Source organism: Aptenodytes patagonicus, chromosome 10 (genome assembly GCF_965638725.1).
Source record: "Aptenodytes patagonicus chromosome 10, bAptPat1.pri.cur, whole genome shotgun sequence".
Classification (NCBI taxonomy): domain Eukaryota; kingdom Metazoa; phylum Chordata; class Aves; order Sphenisciformes; family Spheniscidae; genus Aptenodytes; species Aptenodytes patagonicus.
The window spans coordinates 25,006,681-25,022,888 of NC_134958.1; the positions used below are offsets into that span (position 1 = coordinate 25,006,681).

General features: G+C 52.8%; 4 non-coding genes across 4 annotated transcripts; all 4 read right to left on the reverse strand.

The window, feature by feature from the left end:
- Positions 1-358: 358 nt before the first annotated feature.
- On the reverse strand, positions 359-441 carry TRNAL-CAG (transfer RNA leucine (anticodon CAG)). Its single transcript has one exon. It is a non-coding gene; the product is annotated as a tRNA-Leu (tRNA).
- A 1,122-nt stretch (positions 442-1,563) lies between these two features.
- Positions 1,564-1,635, reverse strand: TRNAG-UCC (transfer RNA glycine (anticodon UCC)). Its single transcript has one exon. It is a non-coding gene; the product is annotated as a tRNA-Gly (tRNA).
- Positions 1,636-3,918: 2,283 nt separating this feature from the next.
- On the reverse strand, positions 3,919-3,990 carry TRNAM-CAU (transfer RNA methionine (anticodon CAU)). The gene has a single exon. It is a non-coding gene; the product is annotated as a tRNA-Met (tRNA).
- A 2,687-nt stretch (positions 3,991-6,677) lies between these two features.
- TRNAS-AGA (transfer RNA serine (anticodon AGA)) lies at positions 6,678-6,759 on the reverse strand. Its single transcript has one exon. It is a non-coding gene; the product is annotated as a tRNA-Ser (tRNA).
- Between the last annotated feature and the right edge of the window lie 9,449 nt (positions 6,760-16,208).

Sequence of the window (16,208 nt, forward strand, 5' to 3'; positions counted from 1 at the left end):
TGCACCCCCTGACTCCCTGGAACGCCTTCTGCCCAGAAGGGTTGTTGGAGGGCTAAGTGGAAGCAGGGAGGGAGGATGTTGTGGGTGAATGTCCAAAGAGCCGCATTTTAGGTGAGAGGCATGCAGAATGTGAGTTTTGTAGGGGAGAGTGGAAAAGTGGAATTCCCTAGGGGCCATGTTTCTGTTCTAGGCCTAATCACCTGCTACTGGGGGCTGCACGGTTATGCCCATTTCTCCTTCGGCAACAGCTGGGACTGCAGCAAGGGCCGGACAGCAGGCTGAGCAGAGCCCCCACTTAAGAGAGGGGGGCGGGGCAAGAGAGAGAAGCTCTGAAGGAGGCCACCAAGAGAGAGGAGCCTGTCAGGAGTGGGACTCGAACCCACGTCTCCCACGGAGACTGCAACCTGAATGCAGCGCCTTAGACCGCTCGGCCATCCTGACCCACTGCTGCTGCTGCGGCTGCTGCTGCTAACGCTGCCTCTGCTGCTCCTCCCCTGGCGGCTGCCAGAGCCAGCCCACCTCAGCCAGCCTCCTCCTGGCACTGCTGCAGGGGGAGCTGGCTCCTGGGACCACCCTTGCCCTGCTCCCGCCAAGGGCTGCTGACAGGTGACCGCAGCTCCTACAGCCACTTTGGACCACACAGTACCAGCACAGGGGCAGCGTCTCGCAAAGGCCAAGGCAAGCCTTCATGGGAGCAACCAAAGGAACCATCAGCAAATTATGACTCTGCACACGCCAACACGTGGTCAAGGGCCTCCAGGCACACGTCTACCTTTCTCTCCATTCCCCCCAGAGCCTCAGGATATTGCAAGACAAGCACTTGGCCGGCAGTGCTGCCTTGTGGATGGTTCCTGGGGCAACAAGGGTGCTTCCTTCCTCCCTCCCTCCTCGTGGCCGGGAAGGCTGGGCAAGGAGGTCTCTGCCACACCAACCCCTGGGGGAATGCTGTGCCGGTCTCAAGGAGTCAGCGTGTGGCAAAGGGGCTGGAGCGTGAAGGCAAAAGGACAGGAGATGCGCCAAGTGCTGAGCAACGACTGAGCTCCAGTTCCTGTGGGGAAGAGGCTCACTTACTGCCCGTGGTGCAGAGGAAGGAGGGCACAGCTCTCCCTGGGACTTGTTGCTTCATGGAAGGAGCTAGACTGCAAGGCATCTCTCAGGAGGTCACTAGTCCAAATGCCTGCTCAAAGCAGGGCTAGCCCCAAAGCTAGAGCAGGTGGCTCAGTGCGTGAGCCCCATGGGAACTTGAGTGTGATACCCAGGCATAGAGAGTCCCAAAGTTCTCTGGGCAGGTGCTCCAGTGCTTCAACACTCCCTGAGAATCTCTGTATGGTCCAAAGCAGCCCCCGCAGTCTGCTTTTGCCAAGGCTGGCCTTGCTAAAGGCAGGCCTGTGTTTGCTGGCCTAGGAGGTGCCCAGAGGCCTGGCCACCAGGCAAGGCTGTGTTGGGAGTCAAGGGGAGCGTGGCTCGACGCCCTGTGGGAGCTGGACTTGCTGAGGGAAGCTGGGTTCCTTTGGAGCAGCAGAGGCAAGGCACTTGTGGAGCCTGGCTGAAGAAAAGTTTCTCTGCGTTGGCCAGGAATCGAACCCGGGTCAACTGCTTGGAAGGCAGCTATGCTCACCACTATACCACCAACGCACCTGGTGGCCTCCTCCCTCCTGCTCCTCCACTGGGCAGCCTGGCCGGCCTCCTCCTGCCAGCCCCCTGCACACACACGCACGACCTCAAGCTGCGAGGCTGTGTGTGCTTTTCTGTGTGTGTAAGATGCTGGCTAGGGAATCTCAAGCTGCACTAGCCGCCGACTAGGGGAGATCAGCATCAGGGACTGCCCAGGCTTGGAGCAGGACGCTGGACACACCAGGACTGAGCTCCGGGCATGGACTCTGCACGGACCTATGGTACGGCCAGGGGTTCGAGGGACCTGCTGGCGTGCATGTGGGAGGGAGGGGGTCTGTCTCCAGCACCGATCTCCAGCCCTAAGCAGCCAGAGGGAAAGAAAAGGCTTGGGCCAGCTGTCTTGTTCATGCCTGTGCCAGTGCTGGTGGTGCTTCTGTGGGTGCTGGAAATGGTGCCGCTCCCCATCTGCGTTCATACGTGTGCCAGCTGTGCATGTACTATGCAAGTGTACGTGCGCTTGTGTCTATGCACCTCTGGTGGTATGAGCACAGCCAAACACCCACCCAGCTGCTCACTCCTTTCCCCACCTTCGCTGGGGTGCAGGGCACTGAAGGCTGCATGAGAAAGCTCATGGCTCAAGATAAACACAAGGACGTGGCTTAGCAAAAACTGTTGTGGGCAAACCAGGCTTGATTTGGGAAAAAATAATTTTTTGCCAGTTAAAACAGATTCACGTAGTGAGAAACAAAAAGACAAACATCAACCACCACCTTTCCTCTCCCCGGTCCCAGGCTCAACTTCACTCCCTCGCACCAGGCTCCTTTGCCTGCCCAAGCCGGACGCAGCTTCCCTCTGCTCTTTCCCACTCCTTTTGTTCCTTCCTCCTCCCTCTGCCCGGTGTATTCTGCCCTTTCCGGTATGTGTTTTCACAGGGGGGCCACAGACTTTGCTGATGGCTCATCCGTGTCGTGCGGTGGGTCCACTCTGGAGCTGGAACTGGCTGTGTCCGACACAGGGCAGCCCCTTACCTCGTCTCACAGAGGCCACCCTGCTGCACCCCCTGACCCCTCCGCTACCAAAACCTTGCCATATGTAGCCAATACAGTGCCCATTGGGAATACCGCAGGGCATAACGCTGAGCTAACACAGTCGGAGTCTGCCCCAGTTGGAGTCCCGTTCACGCTGTCCCGGGCTAACGTGTGGTTGCGTGATGTGCCCTTTGGTTGAATTGAAAAGGCACAGCAACTAGCCTGGATTTCTTCTTAGGCACTAGGTACGTCCATATCTTGTTCACCGGTCTTGTATCAGCTCAGCAATCGGTGAGTGAAAAGCAGGCAATGCTAGGGTAACAATTATGATTCCTATTGTGTAATGTGCAAATAGGCCAGGTGGATCACTTCTAGCTCAGGTTTCATGGTCAGATATGAGCATCTGCCACATTCCATGCTACATGCCCATCTGGCTTTTGGCCCATCAGGTACTCAGGTAGCAGGGAGCTCCCTTGCAGATACCCATGCCGTCTTCCTGCTGCCAGCTCACAGAAGCACTCAGACAAGGAGGACTTCTGGAAGAGGCCACTCTCGATTGTTTTTGAAGGGTCATTGCAATCCATGGCCTGGCAAGGGAAGGAGCAAGTCATCCTGGAGCTCCATCACGGGTGCTCTCCATGCCACAAACTTCAGAGATGCCTCAGTGTTGTGGAGGCAGCTGGAACCAGCTGTGTCTGGCACAGGGCAGCCCCTTACCTCTTCTCACAGAAGCCACCTTGCAGCACTCCTCTCCCCTCCCCTCCCAACAGCTAACCACATATAGCCAATACAGCGCCCATTGGGAATACCTGCTCGGCCCTGCTCCTGGCTAGACCTACAAGTGGGCACGGCAGCAAACAGACTATGACGGTGGAAGCGCCCAGGTGGTAAAGCCGACAGGCACTGGAGTTTCCCAAAGTAGCAGCAGCCTTGTCCTCCTCCCCACGTGCAGATCCCTGGAGGTTCCCACCTGTGGCTGTGAAGTTGGGGACTGAGCTGCCTGATGGGAAGGGAGAAACACCTGTGTCCCCAGGACACCCCCTTCCTTGTGGGGAGAGCTGCCTGCTGGTCCACACCCACCCGTCTGCTTTGCCGAGGGGCACTTTGGGAGTGCTGGCTCCTAAGAAGGCAAAGGAGAAAGAAGGTGGCAGTGGCAGAGAGCAGGGGCTGAGGGAGCAGTAGGGCCATGGCCACGGCTGCCCAGAGCGCTAGAGCAGCGCAGGTTGAAACTTGCTGGGAGAGGCAGCAGCTGTCAGGAGCAGGGAAAAGAAGCATCTAGCAGAGGATGGTTTCGATCCATCGACCTCTGGGTTATGGGCCCAGCACGCTTCCGCTGCGCCACTCTGCTCCCCCCAGCACCTCAGCCAGCACCTCCCACAGCCCTGCCCGATGCTCCCCGGCACTGCCAGCACCAGCACTTGTGCTCACACCTTTCCATTCCTCTTACCCGCACCCTCGCCCAGGCTGGAGAAATGTCTCCCTGGAAAGCTCACTGGCGGTGGGCCTGGGGTGGGAAGCGCAAGGGCCTTGCCTTGCCCTTCTCCCCACATCTCCTGCCCATAACCCTGGATGGGGACTTTCTCTCTGAGCACCCGAGCTGTCCCCTGGAGCGAGGGGACAGCCCTGTAGCTTTGCAGGGCAGAGAGGAGCTGCTCTCCAGCAAGCTCACGAGGGCTGCAACCCTGCCCAGAAATCCATCTCCCAGGGGGCTGTGGGCCTGTTCCCGGCATAAAAGTCAGTCCTTTGCCAGCTGGGGAGGGAGACAAGGACGCTTAGCATACAATTACCAAGGGAAATAATGCTCCGATTTTAGCTGTGCACATAGCAGTGCCCCAGCCTAACGCATGGAGGACCCCGACCTAGAGGAAAGCAGGGTTTATATATGTTTACAATACAGCTGTGTCAACCAGTCCAATTACTCATGTTAAGGGGTGGGCTAATCAGTTACTGTTGCTCACGAAATCCGTATGTGCTTCTCCCAGGCAGGTGGTGTGGACGTATGGTCAGTGGGGTGTTAATCTTCATCGTTCTAAACCAATGTCCCGTGCAGGTGGAGGGGTTTTATACTAGATTCAGGTCCATTGCTGTTCTGGCCATAGTTACATACCTGGGGTTTTTTTGAAAGACAAAGCTCCTATTGTTTTATCTTCTGTATGGGGTGTTCTCAGCCAGTGAGAGCCGGTTTAGGTTGGGTCTTCAGGTCACGTTGACCCTGAGGTAAACGCTCTTAGTCCTAGGCAGTGTTTGCTCCTCTAAGCAAGTTGCATGGCAGGTAGGGCCTTGCCTTTCACACCGCCTGTGTGGGCCTTACCCTGCCCGTGCTGTGCTGCGCTCCCCCACAGCTCCCGGCTTGTCCTCCTTCCTGGCGCAGCCCTGCCCTTGCAGCTCGCCGACAGCCAAGGGCTGCCCCCGTCACCATGCAGGGTGCCAGGGAGTCAGAGAAACCCCAACCCCTTCTCTCCCTGCCTGGTATGGTTCCTATCCTGCCCAGCACTGCTGGGGGTGGAGGTGGCTCCCAGTCGCCCCAGGGCAGGGCCGGACCAGCTGGACTGGGTTGTGGCCAGTCTTAAATGCTACAAGGCATCCCAGGAGGGCTCTGAGCAGGCTGATCTGGTAGATCCTGTTGGTGAGGGTGAGGGTCGAGGTGGCAGTGCTGAGGCCTGTATGTTTGGTCTTGTGTTTGCTGGTTCCCTGTCCCATCCACAGGCCAGAGCATGCAACAACCTGGCAGAGGAGAGAAAAGCAAAAGTGGGATGGAGAGGGCTGGGATGTGGGCGCAAATGTGAGCATGGGGAGCGTGGCCCCAGGATGCCTGCTACCGTGGCTACTGCTCAGGGGAAGGAATTTCACTGCAGATCAAGATGTCCCTGGCTCAGCTCCAGGTCCCCCTTCCACTGCCCCCTTCCTTCTTCATTCATACTGACAATCTCTCTGAGCTTCTTTTTCCCTTGCAGTGCTTCCCCCACCCTCAGTGGCATGGCTGCGGGGAATGGACCATGCACCAGCAATGGGCTTGTCTCTCCTTCTCTTTCTCTGGGCCCTCTCTGCATGGGCCCCTCAGGGTTTCCTTTTCCCTAACACGCTGAACCACCCAGGCAGGCTATCAGCAGCTCCTCCTCTGCTACCGCTCTGTTGGGAGCAGCTGGGCAGGGGATTGAAAGAAGCCCTCTGGGAAGCCTCTGGCTATTTTCCATCCCACCCATCAGGTTCTGTGATGGCAGGGGATGGTCTCCTGATGCCACAGGCACCACCATGTCATCTTCTGCATGTCCACGTCTTTCCCAGAAGAGGAGGAGACAGGAGAGATCCAGCCCTCATCATCTCATCCTTAAGCTAAATTTGGGAAAGCCCCCTGGGAAAGGCAGTCCATGTGTGCAGGGGCTGGGGATGGGTCAGGCAGAATACCCCCTGGACACCAGGCAAGATCTCAGATCTATGATATGTCTTCACCTCATCGTTAGCAATGGTGTCCATGTCTGCAAAGAAGGACCTCTTCTGTAGCTCACAGTCGATGCTGGCCCTTTCTCCTCCACCCCCTTGCCTGCTGCTCCACACCAGTCTGCCTTTGTGAGACCTAAAGTGAGGGGCACTTGTGAGTGCTGGCTACATCTCAGATCCATGAGGTGTCTTCCCTTCGTCTTTAGCAATGAGGGCCATGTTGTGGAAGCTCTCTTTGGAGATGAGGTGCTGTAGCTTCAGGTGTAGGGAAGAGAGCTGGTGGGGCTGTGCTGCTTGGGATGTCAGGTGGGATCAGGCTCTTAACTTCTGCTCAACAACCAACACAGTGGACCTCTTCTCATGGCTCATACTCAGCACTGGTCCATTCTCTTCCCCCAACTTGCCTACCTTGTCAATGGGAGCAGGATTTCCCATCCATCCATCCAAGAATTTCAAGGGGTGGGACGGGGACAGGAGAGGCCAAGTGCTGTAGGCAAGTGGGTTTTACTGTCTCCCTGGGCACCAGGTACAGTGTGGAGCAGAGTCTCATGGCTGCAGCGGGGTCAATTGCAGGCAGCCCAAAAGGGGACTGCACCCCGTAGTTGGCAGGATTCGAACCTGCGCGGGGAAACCCCAATGGATTTCTAGTCCATCGCCTTCACCACTCGGCCACAACTACCTGCTCCAGCCCTCTCTGCCCTGCTGATCACATGCCCTCTGCAATGACACCTGGCTCCCTGTGAGTTTCAGGGCCAGGCTTCACTCAAAGCCCTGCATTTGGGACCTGCACTGAGCATGACGGGCACCTGGTGCCAGCCTTCCAGAGGCCTTGAGAGGCGTAACCCCACGGGCTATAGCTGCAGCTCCCAGCGCCTTGCCCTCAGGCAGGTATCTGGGATATCCTGCCACAGGGGATGCTTTCACTCCCCAGCTGGTCGTGACTGCTTCCAGGGAAGAAGGGAAGGCAGCTGCGTGGAGACCATCAGGGCTAGTGGTAGTTGTGGGGTGGGATATTAGTCCCCGCATTGCTTCTCAAATTTATCTGAGGGGGACTCCAAGCCTGCTGTGAGCGCTAGCATGGGGACATTACTGCAGGGGAGATGGTGACCCCCCGGCAGCACGTCCAGCCTCTTGGGGACGTAGGGTGGTGTCAATCCTTGAACAAAGACTATGACACTTGCCATGCAGGGTGTTGGTGTGTAGAGGGAACGGTTTGTTAGAGTGGCAGAGATCTATGGAAAGATGGCTGCGTGGCTGACTGCATGCAGAGCAAGGGTAGGAGGTGGTTGCAGTCGAGAGGGTGAACATGAGGAGCGAGTTAAGGAAGTAAGTGTGTGCGCGGGGAGACTGGAAGGAGGAGGCCGGCCAGTCTGTGAAGCGGAGGAGCAGGAGGCAGGCCAGGCTCTGATCTGGAGGAGCAGGAGGCAGCACTGCCCACAGGTGCGTTGGTGGTTTAGTGGTGAGCATAGCTGCCTTCCAAGCAGTAGACCCGGGTTAGATTCCTGGCCAAGGCTGACAAACGTCTCTTCAGCCTGGCTCCAGGGTTTCTTACATCCTCTGCAGGCAGCCTCTCCTGCTCAAAAAATTCCCAGCTTTCCCCTGGGGTTTCAAGCCACTCCCCTCTCCTCCCTGCAGCCTTGAGAGCAAGAGAGACCAGTGCTATCTGCCTGTTGGGAGGGCTCCAGACTTGGCTCTTCACTGCAGTGCTGCTACAGGGGCCAGGAGAGAGGCAGTTTTGGCCTGGCACAGAGCTGGTCTTGCTGCTGCTGCGGCTGGTTGCACCTGGCAAGAAAAGCACGCTGCTAAGGCAGGGAACAGATGAAGACTGAGAATGCCTAGGTGGTGGTCAGGGGACAGACTGTGCTTCATGAGGCCAGCTATGCAATTTTGGAGTGTGGTGGGAGGAGGCCTGTTCTTTATGGAATGGCTCAAAGGCCTGTCTGTCTGATCTGAAGTCACCCTGGAGATGCTACACCTACCCCGTCCAGGCTGCGGCATTGCAGAGACACCCTGAAGTTTACTGGAACTGGATGTAATGATGTTGCTGGTAACTAAGAACTGAGACACCCTCATTTCTCTTGCAGCTTATGGCCTGTGGTGTGGGGATGGGAATCTCACTAACGGACATTCCTGAGTTTGATTTTAATGAGCAAACACTGTACCACCTGGCATGACAAGGCACTTAAGCAGAAAACAACGGAGAAAGGAATGTGCAGCTGGAAGGAGAAAAACAAGATAAAGACCATGAAGGCATTTCGCATGATCAGGAAGAACGGGCCAATCTGCTAGAGCATAGATGCGCGTGAACACAAGGCTATAACCTATCTGCAAGCTGCAGGTAGCGCGTGTACACTTCTGCTTGCTATAAAAGATGCTAACAAAGAGCAATAAAGGTCTTTGGTTGCCGTGTCTGCCGGAGTCTGTGCCGCTTTTCACCCCCACAAATGGCGCCCAACGTGGGGCGAAAATGCTGGAACAGAGCACCGGTGGGGAGCCAGCTGAACGAGTCATAGCCAGCGGGAGACAGAGCAGTCTCAGGAAAGAGCTGGAGCCGGAACTTTGAATCATCGCCTCGTTGGAGCAGAGGTGAGCAGCTGGGAAACTTAAAATGGGATCGCAACTAACTAAGGAGGAGGAATCTATACTATGTATTATTAAGAAACTGTTAGAAAAGCGTGGAGTTAAGTATGATGACCATACCCTCCGCCTATTGCTTTCATGGCTAAAACGAAAGGGAATTCCCCCTGATTCGGCTACTGCTTTTCAGAAGGAAACTTGGGATAAAGCAGGGAACTTGTTGTGGGATGCAGCTACTGGGGGAGATGAGACAGCAAAAACGGTCCTTACTACATGGCGCTTAGTCTCAGATACGTTAAAACAATTGAAGTGTGATCGTACTGCCCATCAAGCTGTGGTGGCAGCCACTGCTCCTGATCCACTGACTCTGGCCACTCCAGACCAGGCTCCCTCGGAACCTTTGCCCGGTCTGAGTGGGACAGATCAGCCTGAGGGAGGGGAAAAATTTCTGACCGAGGCTCTTTCGGCCCTGACGATATCAAGTGATCTCGGACAGTCTCCTAAACAACAGAGCAGAGGGGTCTCAAGCCACAACAATGAACCCTTAAACTATGATCCGGCTGCTCACTGGCAGGCTGTTCGACAACAAGCCTTGGCAGAAGGAGACCTTTCTACTGTGGCATACCCTGTCATAATTAGTGAACAAGGTCCTAACAGTTGGCAGCCCCTTCAATGGGATTTGGTTAAGGAGTTAAGGCGGACCATCATGCAATGTGGATTGGGAGCGCCTTTTACACAGAGCCTATTGCAAAATATTGTGAAGGGACACTTGTTAACCCCTTTTGATACCAAAGCGTTAGCTGATTTAATATTTTCCCCTACACAAAGAGTGCTCTGGCAAGCCCACTGGCGAGAGCTCTGTGATCGTGCAGCTTTACAGAACTTGGAGCGGCGAGCGGGAGACCCGCTACGGGCCGCGGGACTCGCTCAGTTAATGGGGGAGGACCCTATCAATACGCCGCAACTGCAGGCACGGCTGGCGCCTGAAATTTTAAGACAATCAGCAGACCTTGCGTTTCAAGCAATGATAAAGGTCCCTGATACAGGACGACCGGTAAAATCCTTTACTAGCATTAAGCAAGGGACCAACGAACCTTATATGGATTTTATCGACAAGCTCCAAGAAGCTATTCAAAAACAAATACAAAATCCTGAAGCCAAAGAGGCATTGCTTATGAAATTGGCTATAGAAAATGCCAATGAGGACTGTAAAAGAGTCTTACAGACATTGCGAAATCCGACCATAATAGACATGCTTGACGCGTGCAATCGTGTGGGTTCAATTACACATAAGAATGAGGTTTTTGCAGCCTGTTTAGCCGCTGCCTTGCGTCCCGGTAACAAAGCGTGTTTCCGCTGTGGAAACTCGGGGCATTTTAAACGGCAATGTCCTGAGAATCCTGTACAGAAGGGAGGATCAGAAGGAATTCAGCAGCCCCCTGGTATTTGCCCACGCTGCCGCAAGGGGAGGCACTATGTTAATCAATGCCGGTCAAAGTACGATCTCCGTGGTCGACCCTTGTCGGGAAACGGGAAGTCGAGCGCGAGGCGGGGGCGCGCACCGACACAAATGCCACCCCAAAATCCCCAACCCCAAAACCCCATGAGACCGCTGTCTCAGCAGGCCTGGGTCACCTCAAGGCCAGAACCATCGGCAGTGCCGGAGTGGATGTCTCCACAGCCACCAATCTCTCTATAAACGATCAGACTGTGCACAGGGTGCCCCTCAATGTGAGAGGCCCCCTTGGCCAGGGGCTGAGTGCCCTATTGGTGGGGAGGTCCAGTGCTACTATACAGGGTTTGTGTGTGTTACCTGGGGTTATCGACTCTGATTATACGGGACAGCTGCAAGCGTTGCTATGGACCCCCTCTCCTCCAGTATTTATTCCAGCTGGAAGTAGGATTGCACAGCTAGTTCCTTTTAAGAGTATGGTTCGTAATCGGGATCCTATTTCCCGGGGAGCTGGTGGATTTGGGTCCACAGGTGAACCAAATATTTTTTGGACTCAGCTTGTCCAAAGAACTCAGCCCACTTTGACCTGCACTCTAAAGAATAAAGGCAGCAAACCGGAACAACTGGTAGTGAAGGGAATGATAGATACAGGGGCAGACGTTACTATCATCAGTACTGCAAAGTGGCCTGGATCATGGGAAACCATCCCGGTCAACACAGGGCTAGTGGGAATCGGAGGCCTGTCGACGTCCAGGCAGAGTGCCAACTTAATACAGATTGTAAGCCCGGAAGGACAGGTTGCAACTATTCGCCCTTTTGTGGTTCCTGTGCCGTTAAACCTGTGGGGACGAGATGTCTTGAGCACTTGGGGACTAGTGATTGGCACTGCTGATCCGCATCAACATTTTTAGCGGGGGTCACTGGCGCTCGGCCCACCGTTCGACTCACATGGCTCACCGATCAGCCAGTGTGGGTGGATCAGTGGCCCCTATCACAGGAAAAGGCCGACGCGTTGCGAATGTTGGTGGACGAGCAAGTGAGTCAAGGACATCTGGTTCCCACCACCAGCGCCTGGAACACCCCAGTGTTTGTTATAAAAAAGAAAAGTGGTAAATGGAGACTTCTACATGATTTACGGCAAGTAAATGCCGTGATTCAAGATATGGGGACATTGCAACCAGGTATGCCTTCACCGACATTGATACCTCGTCAATGGGACATTGTGATTATCGATTTGAAAGACTGCTTTTTCACGATTCCCTTAGCGCCGGAAGATGCTCCCAGATTTGCCTTCTCTCTCCCAGTTGTAAACCATCAAGGGCCTAGGCTGCGATATCATTGGACGGTGTTGCCCCAGGGCATGAAAAACAGTCCCACAATATGTCAAATGTATGTTGCGCGTGTGTTGTCACCCATAAGAAACAAATATCCTGACTTAATTTGTTATCACTACATGGACGATATTGTAATCGCCGGACGAGACCCAAAGGAACTCATCACAGTTATGAAAGATATGTTGCAGGGGTTAAAGACATACGGCTTGCAAATAGCTCCTGAAAAGGTGCAAGTGCAAGCCCCGTGGAAGTACTTGGGGTGGAAGATTTTAGAACATACGATACAGCCCCAACCCATAACCTTGCAATCTAACATTAAAACACTGAATGACTTGCAAAAACTAGTAGGGACTATCAATTGGGTACGCCCATTGCTGGGAATAGATAATGACATGTTAAACCCACTGTTCAAGTTGTTAAAGGGTAATCCTGAGTTGACATCTCCACGAGAATTAACGACAGAGGCCAAACAAGCACTACAAAAAATATCACAGGCGCTTACCGAAAGGCAAGCACAACGCATAATTGAAGGATTGGGAGTTAACTTGTATGTCCTGAATCAGTCCCGACAAGCAGTGGGCCTCTTAGGCCAATGGGACACCAAGGGTACCCAGGATCCCTTAGCCATCATTGAATGGGTATTCCTGCTGCATCAAGCACCAAAAATGATAGTGACAAGGGTGGAAATGTTTTCGATGCTTGTGCGAAAGGGACGCGCGTGATGTTTGGAATTAACTGGCACAGATCTTAAAACAATTTATCTCCCACTGACTAAAGACCACCTTAATTGGTGTGAGGCTAATAGCCTAGAACTACAGATAGCGCTGGAAAACTTTAAGGGACAAATTCTAATTCACTATCCATCTCACAAATTATTCTCCCTTAATGAGGAAATTAGTATAATTCCTGAATCGTTGAGTAAGGAGGTACCTGTCGAAGGACCCACCTTATTCACCGATGGATCAGGACGAACAGGTAAGGCAGTTATAGTGTGGTGTGAAAAAGGGGAATGGAAACATCAAGTTCACCATGTTGTAGGAAGTCCTCAGCTGGTGGAAATATACGCAGTAATTCAGGTCTTTCGCCAATGGGAGATGCCATTAAATTTGGTTACTGATTCTCAGTACGTCGCCAACGTTGTCAGGCGCTTGGAAAAGGCTTGGCTCAAAGAAGTTGATAACGAACCAGTGTTTTTAATGTTCAAACAGGTATGGGACTTGTTGAATCGCCGCGTAAACCCGTATTACGTGCTCCACGTGAGGAGTCATACCTCTCTCCCAGAGTTTATATCAGAAGGGAATGCACGAGCTGATCGTCTCGCTGCCCCCGTATGGACAGTCCCTGTACCAGACGTTTCTACACAAGCCCGATTGTCGCACGAGTTTTTCCATCAATCTGCCCGAATGCTGCGTCGACAATTTGGGTTGACTTGGGACATGGCACGAAGTATTGTACAAATGTGTCCTGACTGTCAGCAATTAGTTCCCATACCCCAAACAGGGGTAAATCCCCGAGGAGAAAAGGCCCTACAGATTTGGCAATCCGATGTTACTCATATCGGAGAATTTGGCAAACAAAAATATGTGCATGTTTCCATCGATACGTTCTCCGGAGCTCTATGGGCGACCGCAGAGACTGGAGAAAAAAGCAAAGATATTTTACGGCACTGGAAAGGGGCCTTTGCTGCTCTAGGGGTTCCACACCAGATCAAAACGGACAATGGGCCCGGGTACATAAGCGCAAAAACGCAGGCCTTTTTGGCACAATGGGGCATTCGACATATCACTGGTATCCCTTATTCCCCTCAGAGCCAGGGTATCGTTGAGCGGGCTCATCTCACTCTCAAGCAGCTACTACAAAAACAAAAAGGGGGAATGCTAGGGGAATCACCGCAAGCCCGCCTCCATAAAGCAATATATGTGTTAAATCATCTTACAATAAGGGAAGACAGGACAGCAGTTGGCAGCCCTAACACGGTAATAGCGAGACACTTTACATCTTGTAACTCAGCTTCTCCAGCAGGAGAAAGGGCTCGGGTGTGGGTCAAGTCATTGGAAAATAGCCAATGGGAAGGCCCTTATGATCTTATAACATGGGGGAGAGGATATGCTTGTGTTTCCACAGATCGTGGACCCCGGTGGATACCTGCCCGCTGCGTTCGACCATATCTGGACAAGGAGCCCAAGGAGCCCACAGATGCATCAACGGTTTGAAGTAGATTACTGGGACTTACACAAAGTATCTCATTCGATATTTGGGGAACTACCTAGTGGACCAGGCCGTGCTGGGGTATATAGGGGACCAAGTGGGTTGCCATTAGCTGTGTACTGGGAACACCAGGCGGCAGAGAACAGTCAACTGGATAATCGAGAGGTGACAGGAATTCCCTGCCTCCAGTGTCCCGGATCAACACATCACGCATGGACTTTGTGCAAATGTGCAAAAAAAAGAAACCGGTATTGTCACTCTCAGTTCTGGGCGGGAAGGTGCACAAGGTGTAAAGGGAATACCACTGGGAACGCCGAACCACAGATTCTACAGCTAGTGTGTGGGAGATCACATTGTGTCCCCCAGCTGTGGACTGTGTGGGAAACGGACTGGGAAAGTACCAAACGACAGTGTGACAAACGACTTGGGTGGAAACGGAACAAAAAGAGAACGTAAACCATGACGCCAGTATGGGGGGGTGTCTTGTGGCTAGTATCACTGTGTGCGGTTGCTGCGTTATGGGCACCCTCACAGCCGAAGGAAAATGTTTGGGTAACTCTGGCCAATCAGACAGGACAGGATTCCATCTGCCTGTCGATATCTTCCCCCGGTAACCCCTTTTCTACCTGCCTAGTGGGGCTTCCTTTAGATAATTGGGACTTGGGCCTGATTAGTCCTTTCAAGGAGGCCTGCGGGGGGGGACGACACGCCACTGACAATTGGGATGGATGCCTGCCACATCTTAATCACTTGTCAATAGAACCTCAGGAACTCGAGCTATTAGGGTCCATAAAAATGGATTGGTGTTTGTATTTCAATTATTCAGGGGCCAATGTTTCCCGAGCCTGGTCAGTTAACGCTACCCTGGGAATCTATAAAAATGAATCACTGTGGTGTAACCACACAAGCAGCAATATATCTAAATCATCTAATGCACCTATAGGATTACCCAGGGGGGTCTTTTTAATATGTGGAGACCGGGCCTGGCCTGGCATTCCCTCTCATATTAAAGGTGGGCCGTGTTCGTTGGGAAGATTAACTCTACTAATGCCAAACACATCTATGATCCTAGACCACAGAAGGAGCACCCCTAAGACGCGCAGTAAGCACAGAGCACATGCCTACACTTCACAATGTGATGATGCTGTCGACCTATGGAACAAGAACACTATAGCTGCGGTTGCAATCTTGGCTCCAGGTGTCGCAGCAGCAAAGAGTTTGGTCACATTAAATAAATTAGGATGTTGGCTAGCGAAACAATCAAATGCAACCTCTGAAGCACTAACGGGATTATTAATGGATGTAGATTCTATACGACATGCTACTTTGCAAAATAGAGCAGCGATAGATTTTTTGCTTTTAGCGCAAGGCCATGGGTGTGAAGAGTTGGAGGGAATGTGTTGTATGAACCTATCTGATCATTCGGAATCAATTCACCGCAGCATTCAGATGTTGAAGGAAGGAGTAGAGAAGCTAAGAGTGGAAGACCCCTGGGACTGGTTGGATAAATTATTCGGGAAATGGGGTCTAAGTGGCTGGTTAAAAGGACTAGCCAAGCTAGGAGGGCTATGCTTAGTAATGTTCCTTTGCATCCTGGTTTGTGTGCCGTGTCTGTTACAAGGTATGCGAAAAATGATTGAAAGATCTGTTTCAGCAGTGTTTCTAGTAAAACAAAAAGGGGAGATGTGGGGATGGGAATCTCACTAACGGACATTCCTGAGTTTGATTTTAATGAGCAAACACTGTACCACCTGGCATGACAAGGCACTTAAGCAGAAAACAACGGAGAAAGGAATGTGCAGCTGGAAGGAGAAAAACAAGATAAAGACCATGAAGGCATTTCGCATGATCAGGAAGAACGGGCCAATCTGCTAGAGCATAGATGCGCGTGAACACAAGGCTATAACCTATCTGCAAGCTGCAGGTAGCGCGTGTACACTTCTGCTTGCTATAAAAGATGCTAACAAAGAGCAATAAAGGTCTTTGGTTGCCGTGTCTGCCGGAGTCCGTGCCGCTTTTCACCCCCACACTGTGGGCCAAGGGAAACGCAAGGAGCCTCTCTCACCTAGACTCTCTACCTGAAGTGGGTGAAGCTTCTCAAGTCTCTCCTTCCAGGGCTGCTTAAATCAAAAAAAAGCAATGTTCTTTGCTGTGCTGACAGTCAAAAACCATTCTGGGCGGTGGGGTTGTATGGAAGGTTTGGGTTGGCAGAGTATTTACAGACTCCCACTCTGTCAATAGCAGTGCTATAAGTTGGTGGAGTTACAAAGCGGGGGATTGTGTTTGTGCATGGACTCTTCCTTACTGAAAGGCCCACCCTAACCCCATCTTGCAGTCACACTGCCTACGTCCAGACCTGAAAACCAGCACTTTCCTCCTTTCCGCTGCATACCCTGAGTGCCTGCACTGAAAGCACTTGAGAGCTGACTTGAGGTGCCCTTCATGGTTGAATTTCAACATGACTGGTGGGCATGCTCACTGTGAAGAGAGCAATGTGACAAAGGCATTCCATATGATGCAAACCCACTTAAAATCTCCCTGCACACTAGCCTGAGA